We start from the raw sequence: 14,308 nt of genomic DNA on the forward strand, positions 1-14,308 counted from the left end.
GGCTGGTGTCCACAGGCACTGAGGGTCCTTCCATTGGCGTCTCCCCCAGGATGGTGTGGAAGCTGTCATAGTGGGGGTAGGTGTCGGCTCCTGCCCCCTGGCTCTTAAAGGCCCAGACATAGCCCAGGCGCAGCTCCTTCACCTTAGCCCGCACCTGATCAAGGGTCTGGGCTGGATGTCCCTGCTGGGAGAGCGCCTGGGCCATGCGGCTAAAAATGTCCACATTCCAGTGACAGGTATGGGGGCTGTGGAGAACTTATTCCTCAGCCCACAAGTCAAGAAAGGCCTTGACCTCTGCCTCGGACCAGCAAGGGGCATGCTGCTTTGTGCCCCTCCAGGACTGCTGGGAGCCCTAGGTGGCTGCTGGGAGGAGGGTGCAGGCTCTCGGTGTCCCCCTGGAGCAGACATTTCTGTGGGGCTTGTGGGTGCAGCAGGGCAAAGCTGCATGGTGGAGCTGCAGGCTCTGCTCCCGTGCAGACTGCAGGCTGCGTGTGGCTTTAAGGAGGGGTCCGGCAACCAGGAAGTAAGGAGCTGTAAGTGCGGGTACGGAGCGTACAAGCGGCCACTTGGCTTTTTTACTGGGAGGCCAGTTCTTGCACAAAAACTCTTGGCTGCCTGTCTACACTGGCCTCTTGAGTTTCTTCTTGATACGGAGCATCTGAGCTCTCGCACAAGAAGCCCTGTTTTCTGATGCTATACTGTAAATTTACTTGTGTAAGAATGCGTGTGCAGTGTAGCCAGCTGCCAAGTTTTTGCTCAAGAACAGCCATTCGTGCGCAAGAAGCGTGCAGTTTCGACACAGCCCATATGTATGTGATTGCTTTACCACTTAACACTGGTTCTTTCTTTTTTACATGATAATAAGCCTTTAGACACTAAAGGATTGACTGGCAGCATGGCATTTTGGATTATGTCTAAATCTATACTGATTTATTAATGTGGCTTCTCTTTGGGGTCAGAAAAACATGTTGCATATTGTGGGAGCAGAGTTTTTAAGATAACTTCTCACTGTACCTGACATAGGTGCTGACTGGCAGCTGGAGCGCTGGAATTCAATAAAGCAGGCTGATTTCTTTTTTGGCTTCTCAATAACCAGTATGGGGAATCAGAAGCACAGTTTGTGATTGGTTGGGGAGTCTAACTCCTAACATGGGTGAGTAAGTATTTGCTCTTCATTTTGCAAACTGCCCTGACCTTGGCATTTCCAGTGAGGTCTGCCCAAAAGCACACCTGCTCACAGCAGAATAAATATAGACTGGGTATTGCAGAATGAGACTGAAGCAGGATCAAGGACAATTCTAGGGAGACCAGTGGAGACTCTAGTCACCCCAAAATTTGCCACATATCACTTTAGCTACCCTTTCTAGCACAAAGGTCAAGCATTACACAGAAGTAAAAGTGGCATGATATGATATTGCCACCCTTACCACTGTGCTGCTGGTAGTGGCATTGTCTTCATAGCTGGGCACCCAGGCAGCTGTTGCCACTCTCCAGGTTCCCAATTGAGGGCAGTGCTATTGCCACCATAGTGAAGAAGAGTGATTGTTATTGGTTCTATAGAGTTTTAATGACTATTATTATGTATTAGTATAAAGAAGTGGAAATGGAATGTTAAATATGTTACATATTATTTTGTTAATTGATGATGTTTTTGTATATAACATGATGCTGGTAAATGTTGTTAATATGGGATCTGGATATGTTGGTGTGAAATTCTGGCTCTGCCAAACTTTTAGCAAGGGGGTATTAACCCCTTATCAAGCACAGGGAAAGGATGGGGCATGAAAATAACAGAGGGAGCATGCAGGAAGAGAGATGGGGAGAAGAGTACATAAGACAGCGGGATCACAGATGGGGGAAGAGGAGCATCACAGGAAGGGGATCAATAATGGGAAAAGGCAAGCATACATCAGAGAGGATCACAAATAGGGGGAGAATATAGAAGGGAGAGGAGCTACTGTTGAAAGAGGGAACCAAAAAAGGTGAATTCTCATGGGCACTCTAAGAAGAATGCTTTGCTGAGTAGAGTACTGGTTCAAGTTGAGAGGCAAAGTCACTTCCTGGATATCACTGGGCAGACTGGAAATGTTAAAGTGGGCAGAAGATAGAGGACAGTTATCCTCCCTGGAGAGAAAAGATCCATGATTAACACTGCTAGGTACCAAGAAAAATCAATGGCTATTGAGTGCTTGTAGAGCCTACACTTGGGACAAGACTACCTAATGGTTTCTTGCCAGCCAATGTACTGACTAATGACGTCAAAGGAAATATACCAGTGAGGCTTCTAAACTCAAGTATGAAAACGATGGAGCTGCATTCTCAAAACAGAACTGCAGCGGTACACCAACCTAAGGGAGTGGTCCCTCAGATGAAGGAAACATTTGAATAGAAAGGAAATAAGTTGTCAATGACAATGAGGGGGAAAGAAGAAAAATGTGGTCTACAGTGGGAAACACATGGCCCACTTTGAGAAACACTGCTCTAGAGCAAGAAAAATAGGAGGGCCCCTTCCGCTGTATTGACTTACCTAGGCTTTCAATTACATCAGTAGTGGGCAATAACTGGCCTGTGAACTGAAAGCAGTTTGTCAGGATTAGTCCTTTGTGAGCTGTCTCCACAGGCACAACCACTTGATGCTCTCATTGACACGTATCACCGTTCTCGGCCAATGGGAGCTGTGGGAAGTGGTGTCCTAGTCTGTGCTGTTTCCCACAGCTCCCACTGGGCAACAATGGCAATCTGCAGCCAACAAGAGCTTCAAGAAGCCATACTTGCAGTGACCAGTTTCCCTCTAAGTTGCCCATGCTCACAGGTGATTAATTAGCCCCACGCTGTCAGAGACTTAGAGCTCTGTGCAGGATGATGACTGATTGGGTGGGGCTGATTAATCACCTGTGAAGCTGTACTGTCATGCAGTTTAGAGGGAATATTGGTGGTAGCGCAGGTAAATATAGTGCCAGCAGCCCATCCGGGGCTAACCCAGGTGCATCTCCTCAGTTTTACTGCCCACTTTGAATTAGAGCATTGGAGAACTAAAGGAGCTTTACCCACCATTTCAGAGGACTAAGCTAATAGGAATGTAAGCGACTAATTGACTATCTGATAAGCAAAAAGTTATTGGATAGTTGACACACTAGTCCAGGGGTGGCCAACCCATTACAGACGAAAAGCCAAAATAGTGGTAGATACAGCACAAAAGACCAGAGGGGAAAAAAGTTATTGAGAAAAAAAAAAAAGCCCCAGCCGCTGCGTTTGGTTGAGCAAAAAAACAAAAATCCACGCTCTCCCTTTAAGAGCTGAGAGTGCGGGAGCCACAATTTTTCAAGCTGCAGGTTGGACACCCTTTCACTAGTTGACTGGTTGCTTCCCTCCCCCTGCCTTGCTGCCTCGATCAGAAAAAGGCAGCAAGGGGTGAGAAAGAGGACGGCATGCTGGGGGGAAATGCACAAGAGCACCTCTGGGGCTCTTGTACATTTCAAAGTGGAAGCACCGCATGGAGCCTGGGGCCAGCGAGGTACTCTCTGAGGGCAACTTCCCAGACTTCACATAGTGTTTCAATCTTTGAAATGCACAAGACCCCCTGCTGTACATTCAAAGGCAGAATGGTGCGCAGCCGGGTGGGCTCTTGCTACATTTCAAAGCAGAAGCGCCCTTATCGACTAATTGAATAGTCTATTGAAATTCCATCAACTATTTGATTAGTTGATTGATCTAATTTTAATACCCCTACATGCTAATGCCAGGTTCTGTTTGATTGCTATCCAAAACAGTGTGGAATGATACATGTTCACTTTCATTATCTGAATCAGATGCTACCAACAGAAAGCTGATTTTCTTTTTTGGTGGTTCAGGTTTATACTTTATGCACTGGAATGTTGCTCTTTTAAGACTTATAACAACATGTTTCATACCTCATCACAGTCGGATTTTGGAAGGCATTTCAGATTTTTAAATCTTGGGTCAATGTTTGCAGCTATTTTTAGAAATCTCATATTGATACTTTCTTGGCCTTTTGTCAAATCCTCAATGAAAGTATTCTTAAACAACATATGCTAGGTCACCATCCAAGAAGACTATAACATGAAATATATAGCAGAATGTGGGTAAAAACATGCATGGAGCAGGAGACATACAGTTCTCCCCACAAGGCGTTCGAGTCACAAATGTAATTAACTAAAGTTTTAGATTGTTTTATTTGTGTGGAGTTATGTAAACAAAATTCTACATTGTAAAGCTGCATTTTCATGATAAAGAGATTGCACTAGCGTACTTGTGTGAGGAGAATTGAAAAATATTATTTTTCCCTGTGGAAAAATTTTCCATAAAAATAATATAAAGTGATCACTGTACATTTTGTATTCTGTGTTGTAACTGAAATCAAGATATTTGAAAATGTAGGAAAAGATTTTAAGTATTTATTATTTAAATTGGTGCTATAGTATTGTTCAACAATGTGATTCAAATGTGATTTACTGCAATTGAGTTTTTAAATTTAGTTAATTTGTTTTGAGTTAATTGCTTAAGCTAACTACTATTGACAGCCCTAAGTTTTATTTCACATTTTATAAGCAAATAGTTTTTCAATGATGTGTAACTTGGATATATGCAAGGAAAATAAGACTCCTGAAAGTCTGGAAAGGATTAGAGCCACTGATTTAGTCAATGGTAAAGTTAACATTAATATAGCATTACAAGCTCTTCCCATAGCTGTAGGTATCCTCTACCACTAATGGTTGATTCCTGTTTCACAAATATGCTAGTATAAATTAAATACCATTAAGCTTACTTTTAATACAAAAAAATGTTACAAATTGGACTTTCAAACAGGATCTTAAATGTTTAATTAGATACTTCCATGTCAACCAGCAATGAACCACCACATTCTGAGCAAGATGAAGAAATGACCAAAGAATAAAGATCAACCTACTTTGCTTTCAGTTCTTCATCGTGGACTTTTTACATAAGTATGTTTGTTCTATGCTTTCTTTAGAATCTTATGATGCTGTTATCACAAGTTCCCACATATACAGTACATCCTTGATTAAATATTATCTACTACATTACAATTGTATCAATGCCTCTTTTTACCATCTTGACACACAACACTACTGGCAAGATAGGAATTTTCTAACTGAACTAGATTTTAATTTGTAAGAACAAAGACATTAATGCGATCTTCACTTTCATTTTTTGTAACCGTCAGCATTTGTTGTGGTTAAAGTTCTATATTGCCAAGAGAAAATCAGTGCTTACTATTTACTAAGAGCCAAATGCTACACTGTTTCCCTTGGTACAGATGAGAAGAATTCAGAGGAAATATGAAAAAAGTGGCAGGGAAGCAGTTACCATAGCATGTTTCCCCATGAGTGTGTGTTAGTAGTTTCCCATATGTGCTTTTGTGAGAGGGAAAGAATGATATGCTTTTCAAAACTGAAAAACTGGTATTTAACCATTTCTTGCAGAAGTACCATATAGCTAGAATATCTGAGTTTCCAAAATATACTCAAGTTTATGTATTCATCCAATATATTAAAAAATTAAGAGAACTAGTTAGTATTTACAGAGTTTTCTGGTACAACTGATTCAGGATCACTGAGCACAGGATAAAACACTGAGGAAGATATACATCCATAGTAGGTGCAAATTTAGAAAATGTGTAACTGAGAAAGTATTATATTACTGGCTTGCTGTCTGGCATTATGTGTTGATGTAATACAGCAAAGATTAGTATACTCACTGAAAAAAAGTGAAACACAGATATGACACTACAGAAGGCCCAAACCTTGCAAGTAGTTCTAGGTAGGTGTAGTCCAGTGAGCAAGTGAAGTCCTATTGACCTTATGTGTGGGATAGTTTACAGGATCAGGGCCAAAAGCATGTATATTAGTAAGTAAAAATATTAATTAGAAGCAGGAAATGAAAATGTGATGGGAGTGGAAAGATGACCTTTATAATTTGTTTTGTTTAGGTTGTTAAGCTTGACCCAATTATTGCTGATAGTCAATTCAAGGGTGAAGTTTTTTCATTAGCTAGATGTTAAGTGTACTGTAACTTACCTGATTTGGTATTCTACCAGTAGCCAATGTAATGCTGCCATAGCCTAAAATTGACTGTATTATATTTACAAATTAATTTATGAATCTGATCCCAAATCCAGAAGCTACTTGTATGGATACCTATCTATGTGGTAATACATACACCTGGACTGGCTTGAGAGTACCAGGAGGCATGCAGGCACTAATAACTGTGCTTTCCAGAAGCCATCACTGCTTCCTGCAGTGCCCTCTTACAAGCAGCTATTTAATAGTGGCAACCACTGCACTAGAAATAGCTCAACTGTGGAAAAGAAAGGAAGTCTTCAGACAAGTAGCAGTAACTAGCCAGCCATGAAACTCTTAAAGCTACTGTTCACCCAACCATGTTGTTCTTTAAGCCAGGCATAACCTAGTCTGTGGGAGAGGGTACAAAATCCATATATGATAACACAGTTAGGCTATGTCTACATTCACGGCTTCTTGCGCGAGTTATATGCAAATGAGGCTAAGCGTGGACTATTGCCAAGCCTCATTTGCATACCTAATAAGCCACCATTTTTTTCAGAAGAGGCTCTTGTGCAAGGAGCATCTACACTGCCCCTTCTTGCGCAAGAAAAACCCACTTGCGCAATGCCATTTACACCTATTACTTTGCAGGAAGAACAGCGATATTCCACGCTTAGCCTCATTTGCATATTACTCACACAAGAAGCCGCAAGTGTAGACATAGCCTTAATGAGGTAAAGAATAACTACAAGATGCAGAAGAAAATGACTAGATATACAGGATGGAGGCTTTGGAAAAGAGTGCTAGCAAGGAAGCAGCCAAAGGTTGGGGAGAAGATGACACTATGCCCTAGTTACTATTGTATATTGATGCAGTACTGGGTTACTTCAGTAAAACAGTGTAGCTTTTATAAAGCAAAAGAAATATAGGATGTGGAAAAAAGAGGCAGAGCAGCGCCACAGCAGAGAAGCAAAGGAGGAAGAGTAAAACCTTGAATACAGAAGGATGGGCTCTTGTTGAGTTGGGAGGGTCTTGCTGAGGTGGGTCTAAGGCTGTATTGTGGATCTGGGGATGCAAATTCCCAGCTTCTGTAGTCTAGGTAGAGAAAGGCCAATGCTGAGAGGCAGGTTGGGTTAGCCGCCCTGACCACCTACCCACTAACAACAGGCAGATTACCTGCCGTGCCTGTGAGGCCACTAGCTGCTGTCTGTGCCAGCCTGGGACTGCTGTGATTTAAGCTTAAGCATCACACGCCCAGCTCCAGCTGCAGCCCTACCACCTAGCCCCAATCAGGCAAAGGCCAGCAGAAACGGGACTAGCGTCACGCTAGGCAAAGGACACTGAAGAAGTGTTCTGGGCTGCGTGGGCCTCAGACCGGACTCTCCTCTTCCCTGCACCTCGCTCACCTCCCAGCCGGCCCCTGGGCACGGGCCTTAATCCCAGTCCCAGCAGCCCCCCCTCCAGGGCCCAAACAGAAAGTTTCGGGCCCAGCGCACCCTTGTAAGACGCGCCCCGACCCCACACGAACCCCGATCTGCAGCCTGGCCGGGCCCGCGGGGACAGTGACTGTTGGGGGCCTGAGGCCTTGTCCCCTTCGCTGGGCCTCAGTCACGCAGCCAGCCTCTTGACCCCGCTCGCGCACCCGCCTGCCCCTGCGCGTGGCGCTCCGATGCTGTCCAGCTGCCTCCTTCCGCCTCCGCCCTGCCCCGCGCCCGCCTCCTCTCCATGGTTCCCCTCCCGGCTTTCCCTTACCCAGCGTGCACCGCGCCGGAAGAGAGTGACGACAATAACAAACAGCGGCAGCGGCTGCGCCAGGAGGACGGTGGCGGGGTTCAGAGTCCCCCAGCCCCGCCTGTTCCCACTCGGGTCCGGCGCCCTCAGGGAGCTCTCCCCCCCCCCCCCATCGAGGCAGAGGCCGCGTCTGTGGGGTGAGTCCGGAGCCCGCCGGCGGGTCTCAGCCGCAGTGAGGAGCCGCTGCCGCCGGGCACCGCAGGATGGTGCGCGGGGCCGCCTGGCCGCTGTGGGTGAGTGTCCCTCAGGGGAGGGGGACCGCGGAGCCCGCTTCCCACCGCTGCGGGTGGGCGAGCCAGGCAGGGGCGAGTGGGGGGAAGCTGGCGGGGCCCTGCCCAGGGGGGTCGCCCCTCCCAGCAGGCTGGTGGGGCGCGGGGTGAGTGGTTCACCGGGCAGCGCGGGCCCGTCCCAGCTGTGAGCTCGGCGGCCGGCTGGTCCCCGCGGGGCGCGATGGGGAAAGAGCGAGCGGGGAGGGAGGTGGGGTCCCTCTCCTGCGCCGGTGATCGGGGTCACTGTGAACAGGTTGCGAGGCGCTGCCCTCGGAGTGGCCACACAGTAGCGTCTCACTGGGGAGGGCTGGGATCGTCCTGCTGCTTGACAGCGGCTGTTTGTAAACAGCTCCAGGGAGCGGGTCTGGCAGGGCAGACGGGCGAGGGGGTGCCTTCGGTTCCCTTCCCACCACTGTCGGGAAGGGGATTCGCCCTGAAGTTACTACGAGGAATGACTCAGCCTGTCCACGCTTCTGTGCCAGCCTTTGACAACAGTCAAACCTTGTAAGAAGCATTAGGTCTGTAAGGGTGCTAGTGCGGATTTGTCTCCACCTTCAGTTTTGTTCCAATTTCTAGGAATCACAGGTTGTCTGGTGCTCTTTCACATTGGGATTATTCTTGTCATTACTACTTAAGAATACTTTCAAAACGTGAAGCATAACACAGTCCCATGTTGAGTTTTCTTTTTACCTTGTCTAGAGTTCACCTGCTTTGCTTTTTTGTAACTGCTTGTTGGGACTCGGAACAGATTTTACAGAGGGCACAGAATTTACTTGGTAGTGAGTAGCAGAGCACACTTAAAAAGGAGTAGTAGGTCATATGTATTCTTGTACAGTGATTATAGCACAGATTTATGATATTTCAAAATATGTTAACATCTTACATTTTGTAAGCCACATCTTCACATTAGACTTCCAAATAGCATCCCACTGTGAACTTCTTGCAGAAATATAGGATATTTATCCTATACATTGCTTTTTGCCAGGAAAGGCCCTCATAAGTGTTCACATTATTTAACACTAAACTTTACTAATCTAAGTAGTGGCCTCATACTAGATGATCTGGATGGTACTTGGTCCTGCCATGAGGGGACTGGACTTGATGACCTCTCGAGGTCCCTTCCAGTTCTAGTATTCTATGTTTCTAGTAAAAATTAAACATATACTTAAGTAATTGCATTATTAGTATAGACGGGACAGACTAATTTTTACATGAGTGATCTGTTCCTTTTGAATGTAGTACTGTTGTTTGTATATTGGAATTTCACATACTGAAGTCTGACCTGAAAGCAGCTATCAAACCAAGTACCTTATAAATCTCACCTTTCATAGGTAAAATGTAGTTAACTAATATGATTAAATTTTAATAACAGGTGACAATTTTTGAGAAACTTTTAATGGGAGAGTTGACCGAACTATGGATGTGTGACCCTCATGGAAGTTAATGCATTTACAACAAGGATAATTGACTTCTATATATTATTTGCAAGTCTGGTTGTCTGTAACTGGTTTAAAATTTTCCTTGAGTAGTATGTGTGCCTAACTATGCTATTTATGCAGCATGTAAGCATTTGTTTAAAAATCTGCTTACAATTTTTGTTGTTAATCTTCCAAATATGAATCGATTACAAACCGCAATGTTATTTTTATTCATGTGTAGACAGACTGTGCTAGTGCATCTCCTACTTTTCATGTGACTTCTTGGGAGAAGTAGAGCAGCACCCAGAACTGCAGTTTTTAATAAAGGAGATGGAAGGCCTATAATAGACAGCTGAGAGGAGGAGAGTAACAGAGACTATTTTCTACCACTAACCTTACATGCACACAGTGCAGCCAGGAAACTTTAAGAGGAGGGGGCAGTAAGGAGGCTGGACGGGTTAAAAATCCATTTCTTCCTTTCATTAGCTAGAAGTATGTGGGGGGAGCATCACACTTATCTGACAGATACCAGCTAGAAGCTGGTTTAAAAAAACATAAAGGATTACATACTGGTAGAAATGCCACTTTTCTTTTCTTTCCCAGCATCACAGGGGTAGCAGATGGGCTATGCTTCTCACCAGTTTATTACCCTAGATTTTCTGATAACCCATCTGCATGCACTTTAAAGAAAGTAATCTGAAGATCAATTAAGAACATATAATAAATAGAGCTCCTTTCTTCCTATCTTACAATACATACTTTGCTTTTCTGTGTACATCTAGTAAGCAGTACTGTGGCATGTTAGGGCACATCTACTCAGCAGGGATAAAGCTGAAATAAGCTATGCAACTCCAGCTATGTCAATTGCGTAGCTTAAGTGAAAATAGCTTATTTCGGCTTTTGGTGCTGTCTATACAGCAGCAAATCTGAGTTAGAGCACTCTTCCTCCGACTTCCCTTACTTCTCGTACAGTGAGGGTGACAGGTGTCAGAGTAAGTAGTCCTCCAACTCAACGTTATTTTGACATTGTCGAAATAACTGCTTGCTGTGTAGAGGTGGGCTATGTTATTTTGGAATAATGCTGCTGTGTAGACAGCCTTAGAGACTTAACATATATATTTACTATCATGAGCTTTCATGGGTGCAAGCCACTTTATCACAAAAACTCATGATATAATATGTTTTAGTCTCTAGTTTGTCTACTGCAATTGTCATTAAATGGGCAACGGAAATGTGGACACTGAAATTAAATGAGGGAGTAGTGTGTGCTCCTGTAAGTCTCCAACAGCCTTCATATACTTGTGGTTCCAACCATGTGATATTCAGACCTGTGATCTATTAATAGAACTCAGCTGTTCCAATGAATTTGAAAATGGACAGGTTGAAATCAGTCTTCTTGAAAATGTGTACATTTTTGTTATACCAGTTTGGTTTTCACCTTAGATGCTATAATGAAGAATTTTCAAAGTTACACATATTTAAAACTTTTTTTGGTACATGTTAGGCGCATTTTTTTTTCTTCTGCCTTATGAGTAAACTGGAATTGGAAACAGATACTATTTTCTAGTGAAGTAATGCTGTGGGATAGAAATGGAGATTCTTTCCAATGTTGTTAGGTATTGTTCTTATTTAATTGATTAGATAATTGATATGTTTTCAATTATTGAGGAAAAATGTGAGTTTTTCCCCACAGTTAAGGTAGTTAGTTTTGATAAAATATCAGATGTTTGGAACACTTTTTTGCAAGTCCCCACCAATGTTTCCTCTTTTTTTTCCATTTATGTGCAGAATAATTTTTGTTATATGCACTGAGGCAAATATGAATGTGCACCTCCAGTAGAAACACATGCTGCTAGTTGTGGGCACTCTGCTAATCAGTTGTGCAGTGTTTGAATCTCTCCTGGGCGAAAACCGGAGCACTCAGCGTACAGGGAACACTGGTCCCCTCTGTTGTCAAAGGCTTGTCATCTATTTGTTAGTGGTAATTACATATGCTAAAAAAAGAACATGCATTAATGAAACAGGAAGGGATTAAGACATTTAGAGGGAGGACAACATAGTTTTTCATTCAGTCACCCAACTGGGCATAAATTTAAGATAGTTATGTTTATGCTTAGTGTTCTATCTGTAGCTCTCAAAGAATATGTCTACACTACAGTGTTATTTTGAGATATCTTATTTCAAAATAACGTGTCTACACACACAATGCATTTTGAAATAGTGCGTCCACACTGAGTGGATACTGAGTGAACCAGCATTTAAGGCTGGCTGGAACCAGTTCCTGCAAGGCACCAGGTCAGGACTTACTGTGTGGGGCTGCTGCCTGAGGCTATCTGAGGTCTGTGCTTAAAGGGACCCCCCCCCCCGGACAGCCAGATCTCAGGTTTCTCTGCTTGCTTGTCCACCTCAGTGAGGGACAGCAAAGCATTTTGTCTCTGGGTGCTCTGGTTGCCCTCACTTGGGACACCACAACACCCTGCAACATGGAGCCAGAGCTGCCCCTGGGCACTCTGGTGCTTCTTGTGGACGTGTTGCTGCGAGCCTGGCTGCACTTTCTTCAGGCTGCCATCCAGGAGGTCCATCGGGGGCTGTCAGTATCCAGGAAGCCCTACGGGAGAGCTTCTACCCTAGGAGTACTAAGAGCCTCTCTGGTCTGCTCCACTAGGGGCTTGTGCCTCATTCCTCCCTCACATCCTTCCACTTACCCCTCCCTAACTCCCCTTCCTGATGTAAAATAAAATACATGTATTTTCATGAACACAAACTCTCTTTATTTAACAAAACTGGCAGGAGGAGGAGGGGATGAAACTCTGCTGAGACTGGGGAAAGGAGACAGGAGAGGGGAGAAGAGAGGGTGGGAGAGGGGATGGGGAAACCTGGGAGGAGGGAGCTGGAATGGGGAAGAAGGGGAAGGGGAAGCTCAGGGTTGGAGGTGTCGCTGGACCAACTTGATTGTCATGTACACCTGCCTCTAGGTTCACATGTGGCCTTTGGTGGCCAGGCTGGCAGCTATCCTGCCATCGACGATCGCATTCTTCCATCTAGTGCGGAGATCATGGATGTTGGGGGCATCCCCCCCCAACTTGAATAAGGCCCATGATCTCCACTCTGGATCAGGAAGGCGCCCGCCTTCTCTGGGCCCTGGCAGGCTCCTGGGAGCTGGCAGACTGGTCCTGGGGAGCGGTAGAGGGCTGGCTGCCAGTGGCTTACTGGCTCATGTTTTGGGGCCGCTGTGTGAGGGGCAGTGACTGCTGGCTCTGGGGTGGCAGGCTTGGAGCTGGCACAGGCACTGTGGCCAGAGTCTACCCCTTTAAGGGCTCCAGTGAGGCGAGGAGAGAGAGGAGTGTTCTTGGTTGAGGCTGAAGTGGCCACCAGGGCACCCTGGGAATGCCGGAGGCCCCCTATTTTGAAATAAGTGTCTACACAGCAGTTATTTCGAAATAGCTATTTCGAATTTGGCGTTATTCCTCGTAGAATGAAATTTACCAAATTCGAAATAAGCACTCCGCTATTTTGAATTTATTTCGAAATAGCAGTTTGGCTGTGTAGACACTAGGAAAGTTATTTTGAAATAAGGGCTGTTACTTCGAAATAACTTTGCTGTGTAGACATACCCAAACTTACCATGCTAGCATCAGGCATGATGAAGTTATGGTGTAGGGGAATTAAGTGATTTGTCTTGAAGAACATAGGAAGCCACTGTTAAAACGAAGATTAGGATGCATTATCTACTACTGTTTGAAGCACATTACAGGTGTACAACTCATGTAGATGCATACTTGTTAGCTCATGGTTATCACATCATTAACATATTGCACTTGTCTGACTCTGTGATGACTACCTGTTGAATTGTAATGGAGTGTGGATTAATACTAGTGACTTAATAAAGTTCTAAATGCATGAAACGTACTTACTCAACTAGACCTCTTTGCTAATTAAAAAAGCGGGGAGGGCGGGGGAGAAGGAGGAGTATGTGTTAGGGTAACATTTTCTGATGACTTACTGGATATATTTGAAGTTTATTAGTGGTGGATATGGCCCCCAACCCCAATTCGCTGCCTCTGCTTACTTCAAGCCAGCTCCTGCTCTCCCTCCTTCCCTCCCCACTGCCTCTGATAGAGGCAGCAATGGGGGGATTCAAGTAGTCGACTAGATAAACCTAGGCTTATTAGTTAATCAGTTAATTGTCTAGTCAACTCCTCATTGACCTCCCTAAAAGTGATAGTACTCAGTGATGTTTTTGTCAGCCTAGCTTTGAGGTTGAGCACAGCTCTGTCAGGCTGGGTCTTACTCTGATGATCTAGCCTTGAAATCTGTGACACAAGCATATCTAGAGCTCTCTGACTAATCACATAGTCATTGGTTTGGAAGTCTGTGTGCAACCGTAGATGAAATGATTCCTAGGTACTATGGATGTTAAAAGTTTGGTAAACTTGTACTTGCTGAAATTTTCATTGGGAACCAGTGCTCATGGGGAGACAGCTTTTAAGATAGCTCTCTGCATGTACTGGTTCCCCTACTAAGTTTAGATGCTGTTGTGTCAGGTCAGGGACGAAACCCCACTGTGGCTCTGCAATTTAAAATGCAGTAGGAACTGGGGAGCAGGCTGCCCGACTCCTACTGCCTTTTAAATTGCAGAGCCGCAGCAGGGTTTGGTCCAGGCATGAGTCAGGACTAAGTGGAGCTGCCTTGCCCTATCAAATAATTGAGTAGTGAGTAAATTTAACATCCCTAGCAGAGAGCCATCTTTCAAGCCAGCTACCTGCATGTGCCTGCTCCACAGACCCAC

At 44.7% G+C, this 14,308-nt stretch overlaps 1 protein-coding gene across 4 annotated transcripts in view; it reads left to right on the top strand.

The window, feature by feature from the left end:
• Nucleotides 1–7,826: 7,826 nt before the first annotated feature.
• The window catches only part of RB1CC1 (RB1 inducible coiled-coil 1), a 162,448-nt gene continuing 155,966 nt past the window's right edge, over nucleotides 7,827–14,308 (top strand). For 2 of the 4 annotated variants that reach the window (XM_075920707.2, XM_089776257.1), the window contains exon 1: nucleotides 7,832–8,065. The gene's annotated coding sequence lies outside the window, so the exon portion shown is untranslated. Of the gene's footprint in view, nucleotides 8,066–14,308 lie in introns of all 4 variants that reach the window. The other 2 variants (XM_075920708.2, XM_075920709.2) reach the window with 2 other exon arrangements.

Source organism: Pelodiscus sinensis, chromosome 2, assembly GCF_052426305.1.
Source record: "Pelodiscus sinensis isolate ZL-2025 chromosome 2, ASM5242630v1, whole genome shotgun sequence".
NCBI lineage: Eukaryota > Metazoa > Chordata > Testudines > Trionychidae > Pelodiscus > Pelodiscus sinensis.